The 5,691-nt window shown below is 33.7% G+C and overlaps 1 protein-coding gene across 1 annotated transcript in view; it reads left to right on the top strand.

Moving 5' to 3' along the window:
* LOC106754683 (protein arginine N-methyltransferase PRMT10-like) overlaps positions 1–566 on the top strand; it is a 10,293-nt gene extending 9,727 nt beyond the window's left edge. The window contains exon 6 of the transcript XR_002666967.1: positions 525–566. The gene's annotated coding sequence lies outside the window, so the exon portion shown is untranslated. The remainder of the gene's footprint in view (positions 1–524) is intronic.
* Positions 567–5,691: the final 5,125 nt, after the last annotated feature.

Below are 5,691 nucleotides of genomic sequence, written 5' to 3'. Positions count from 1 at the left end.
GATGAGTCTCTATTCAAGTTGGGAATGTGTGATATCCATGCACCAACTTGAGTGGGGGTGTTAAGATATGCCAAATATTCTATTAAAGGATATTAGACAATCAAATATTATGTTAGTTATATTTTAGATATTATTATAATTTGTGAAGATTTGTGCATATGTTTTAACTTTAATAGATGAAGGATTATAGGATCCTTGTACGTATATATATGGTACTCTATTCCTTGAAATAATACATCAGAATTATTCTTTAAACCTTTTATTATGATTGTGAATTCGGCTTTAATCTTGTATTTAGCTAAAAGAATACTGGCTAATTTGCTTGAATTGTATGCTCCTTTAAACATGTATCTTGCTTCACTTAGTGCACATACTAACTATGCTTTGTGTGGCTTGGATCTGCACAACCATGATTTGGAAGTCATCATTTCCAAACTTTGGTCATAGATTTTCTTGGTAGCATTATTATTTATATTTATTGCAGTACTGATTATCAAACTTATATTTGCATAAATGTTTTGCAGGAATTGGTCTTGTAAATTAGAGAATCTGTAACTTTGATAAGGTGAGTCATGCATTGTTCACATTAAATTATTAATCTTCATATATTGCCTCTTGGTCTGAATTGTGTGGTCAATGTAAATTCCACTTAGTTCTGAAAATTAGTTCTGAATTGTGTGGTCTGATATGTGCAATAATTTTAGTCAAGTTTAAATCATGTTGTTGCTTTATCCAATATGATTTCTCAGAAAATAATATATGCAGACATAAATAGAGAGTTTGGTATAAAACCTTTTGAGATCATTTCAATATTTGTCCAAATGGTATGTATAACTTATAATAGAGGGTCAACTGATCGCCTTAGAGGGTGGTATAACTTACCCATTTAAAACTACTAATTATACACATGAAGTTTATGATTGTTAAGAAAAGGATGGTCAAAGGCAGGTTGTTTGTTAATATCTCCATGTTTTGTCTATAAAATATAAAACAAAATATACATAATATGAAAAAGAAATTATTAGTCAATATAATGAGATTGGATTCGTAAACGAAATTGAAAGTTAATGTATAAGAAGACTATAAAACACATAAATAGTTTTGATAGGAGGTTTGTTAATGAGTTTTAGTTGTCGATCTAGCTCCAAATCTTCTTTGAATATATTTTCAATAGCATAAACTATAGGACTAACAACGCTGGTCACCAAACACAAAGCAAAGATCAATGCTAGTGCTTATCCTTTTTTTATTAACAACTATAATCTAGATTGTTGAAGAACTAATGCATCACCTAATATGTACATGAGTGATATATTGTGACTCTCTGATAGTTAAGAACACGTGACTCTCTGATAGTTCAAATAGGTCATATATATGACCGTTTTCATCCTTTTTCCCTTGTATGTAGGAAAAAATTCAAGCATATGAATCTACAACACCGTCTCAATCAAAAGAAATATCAAGTTCAGATTCATTGGTTCATGTTTTAGGAAGCCAAGAACATAGTGGACGTGTTTGCCGTCTAGGTTTGGGTCCTTATCCATCTAAAGTCTTTGGAGTCCATGCTCGTTCTCATAGTGGATCATCTTCATCTACTCCTTCTAATGCTGAATTACAATATCAGGTTAATGAATATTTAATAAATGTTTACTTAGGTTTGTTCCTTTTAAGATTAACATGTTAGATATCATATTTCTCACTTTTTAAATAAATTTTTCTGTTATAGGTATCTTCACTGACTTCTTCTAATGTTCAATTACAATCTCAGGTTAATGAATATTTAATAAATATTTACTTGGTTTGTTCCTTTTAAGATTAACATGTTAGGTATCATATTTCTTACTTTTTAAATAAATTTTTCTGTTATAGGTATCTTCATTGACATCACAAGTCAGTGAAATGAAGGCAATGATGACATTTTTGTTGCAAAATCATCAAGGCTCATTGCCTTCACAGTTTGCAGCATTTCAACGATCATCGGAAATAATTGTTAAATTTATTTGTATGATTTTTTTATTAAATATATTATCAAATAACTATTATGCTACATTGTAGGTATCTGATCAAGAGAGTGTGCCAAACAATGGATGTAATGAAGAAGAAGAAAATTAGATATTGTTTAAAGTAAAAGTTTTTATTTGAGATGTTGGATGTTATTTGAGATGGATTGTCACTCTAAATGTTATGCTTGCTATGGTGTGATCTTATAGGTTTTCAAGTTAATAAGGTACACATCTTTTTATAGTAGCATTGAACTGAATTGTCATCAGTAGTTCTGAACCGATAGTCAATGACATTGAGATCATGACCCCTTAATCTCATTGAGAATCCAAGAGCTGAGATTATAGTTTGAGTTAGGGTTATAAGTGTTGATTAATTTTTGTGGGAATAATGTGTGGTTGGGTATGGAATATACAGATATAGAAACAGTCATTTTCCTGTGAGTATATATAGCCAAGGTAGAGCATATGGAGGGAGGGTGTCATAGGTAGAAAACGATGAGGTTTAATGGCACATATATGTGTACATCTGCACGTAACAAAGAGAGAAAGAGAAAGGAGGGTGAGTTTGAGGAGGATATTTTGGGGTGGCAGTGAATCCTCGTTCATAATAAAAGAGGAATATTCCAATTGAAGAAAAATGCAATATTTAAAAGAGATAAACTATAATTGGCAGTTAATCCTCTCTCTATTACTTTGTCAGGTTTTAAAACTATAATTTGTTTTTAATATTGTTTCTTTTCTGAATACACGTAAGTAATTTTGATGTTTTAAAATGTTACATTTTTTTAATACACTAATAATGTATTTTGAAAGTTTAGAAATAGTATAAAACATTCAGCAAAGAATCTGGATAGGTTTTATGCAGTTTTTCATCTGCACACAATTATTGTCATTTATACAATTTATGAAAAGTCGTGTTTGATTGTGAATTCTTAAAAGTTGTATTGTTGTACGCAGAAACTTTGGTTCATTATAATGATTTTCCATGCTATGCCGACTTCACGTTCAAAATGAAGTCTAGAACTATATATTTTAAAAACAGACCTTATCTTGAAGAGTTTTTAGAAAAAGGTTCAGAGATGTTTGAACTCGTAATTTTCACAGCTATTAAAAGGTCATATTCTGCAAAATTGCTTGATTTTTCTTGATCCTCGTAATAAGCTTTTATCTCGAAGATTATACAGAGATTCATCCAAATGGGAAGATGGTCATTGTCTCAAGGATCTCAGACTTGCTGGAATTGACATGGCCAAAGTCTTCATAATTGACAACACTTCACGGGTTTATATATTATTTCTTTCTTCCTTTTAGGCTCTGATGCAACTTTTTTTTCTTTACATTCTTTCTAACATGAAAATTGTATTTGTAAGGAATCAAAAACTTATTTCCCTCATTGCATTCATTAAAGAGTCTCCTCTGCTTGATGGTTTTTTTGAGTGGAAATAAATAAAAATAAAGCCCAACCCATCAACACAGTTTAATGCAAGGTTAGAAACAGAGTAACAAAATAAAGGCACAAAAGTAATATGGACAGTCAGGAAATCCACATGCGAAGGCAGAAGAGTAACCCCTAGAATTACCAGCAATTTTTGAGTAACCCCTGGAAGTACCGGCGGTTCTGACATAACCCCCAGAACTTCCGGCGGTTTTGATATAACCCCTGGAATTTCCGGCGGTTTCAGTAAACCCCCGCTATTTCCGGTGGTTTTCGAAAAACCCCGCTATTTTCGGCAGTTTTCTGTAAACCCCGTTATTTCCGGCAGTAACTACTTAGCGTCGCACAGTTTCCCAACGGTTTCTCCGACTGCGGGTAAAGCACTTTCCAGGGGTTAAAACCGCCGGTAACATTCAAAATAACCCCCGGTAAAATTTTCATTTTTTGTAGTGAGTATAAGGGTCTGAATCAGACATACCAGAGATAGGCTTAGAGACAAATATCGTGAATATATGTCAACTAGTCGACACTAGTCCTAATTTCCTTTTTATATATTACATAGATCACATAGACTGACGCTATCTCTAATATGGTATTTTTAAATACAAAAGGGTTTGGTTTGATCAATGCAATAAATAATAAATAATTTTTTATATATATTTTTTTAGGTTAAAATCATGTTATCTTCACTTAATTAATTAATGTAAAAATTTTAGTTTTTTTTTTATTTTAGCTTGAGTGAGACTAACCTACTAGTGTGAGTTCCCGAAGCCGATGCAAAATTTTATTACTTATGGTTGTTGAATGTGGGCTTTTGACCGACGTAAGGGAGACGTTAATCAAATATTAGCATTGACTTTTGTTCATTTGTGTTGGTTTTCTAGTGTTGGTGAGAATTTTTCTTTAGAATCAGTTAAACTTAGACGTGTCAATTTGATCCATGATTTATGAGTTAATTTTTATTTATTTTTTAAAAGTCTTATTTTAGAAAACTCTTAAAGTGGAGGTAGAAAAAGGTTCAATTTTCAAAATTTTCTCTTAAGCAAAATGATATTTCAATACCCATTTTTGACTCCAATTTGACACTATACACGTGGCAAAGTGTCATTGGGCATTTTGAATTACAAAAATTAAATTGGTTTAGTATTGAGACAAGGGCAAACTTGGAAGGGAAAAAATCAATTTTTTAGTTTCGCGCTTTCTTCTCTCTCGTTCTCTCTAGTTGTCTGATGACTCTCTGATCTCATTCCCTTTCGCCTTTCGCCTCTCGATCTCGTCTCGTCACTCACTCTTCTTGCTTCCATCCACTATTGCTTTGTCATCAGTTTGGGTGTCGTCAACCATTGGTGTGCCCTTTCTGTCGGCGTTGAAGCCCTTAGTCTTACCGTTGAAGCCCTTTCCCTTTCGTTCATCAGTTTCGCTGTTGATGAAGGTTGAAAAACAATTATTTTCATATGTCAATTATGCCCTTTAATACTTGGAATGAACCTAGAATCAAGCAAAACTCAATAAATGAGTCTGTAGAGAGTCAAAAGTTGTTTTTAGCGATATTATGCTTGTTTTGCATTATTTTGTAGCTATTTTGAGGAAATGAAGAATGGGGCTGAAGATTAAGGTCGTAGACTCAAGAAAAGAGAAGAAAACTTAAGATTTGAATAGTCGACGCACCGCTCGGTGGCCCACTTGAACTGTCGGGCGGCCCAAGGCGAGGAGTAGGCATGACGATTGATGCTGGGCGGTTCTAAGGGAAACCGCCGAGCGGTGGCGATTGTCGTCGGGCAGTTCTGAGGCTTTTGCCAAACCGCTGGGCGGCACACTTAAACCGCCGGGCGGTGGCTCGCTGGGCTTGGGCCTGTTTTCTGATGCATTCCTCACCTATAAATACCCCTATTACGAATTCAGAGTCATTCTTTTGACAAGGTTGAACGGCCAAACCTAATTTTGCGCTCTAGAGAGGATCTCTTGGATGCTTAGGCTCCTTTTCATCTTTTCTAGGGTTTGCTTTTCCATTCTTCTTCCATTTTCCATCTAGTTTCACCATGTCTATGGTGAACTAAACCCTATTGTTGTTGGGGGAAACAATTTAATCTTTTGATACTCTCTTTTATTGAAACTCTTGACTATTTATATGGTCTCCATATGTTTTGATTGATAATTGTTGGGTTATCATCTGTGCTTAAGGCCTTTATCGTTTAACTCATTCGGTAACTGATGTTTGTCTTTATTCATATGGGGACGTACAGTAATGACATG

The sequence above is a fragment of the Vigna radiata genome, unplaced genomic scaffold (assembly GCF_000741045.1).
Source record: "Vigna radiata var. radiata cultivar VC1973A unplaced genomic scaffold, Vradiata_ver6 scaffold_209, whole genome shotgun sequence".
Lineage (NCBI taxonomy): Eukaryota > Viridiplantae > Streptophyta > Magnoliopsida > Fabales > Fabaceae > Vigna > Vigna radiata.
The sequence above is the reverse complement of the archived record's forward strand: the minus strand, read 5'-3'. Positions and strand labels throughout refer to the sequence as shown.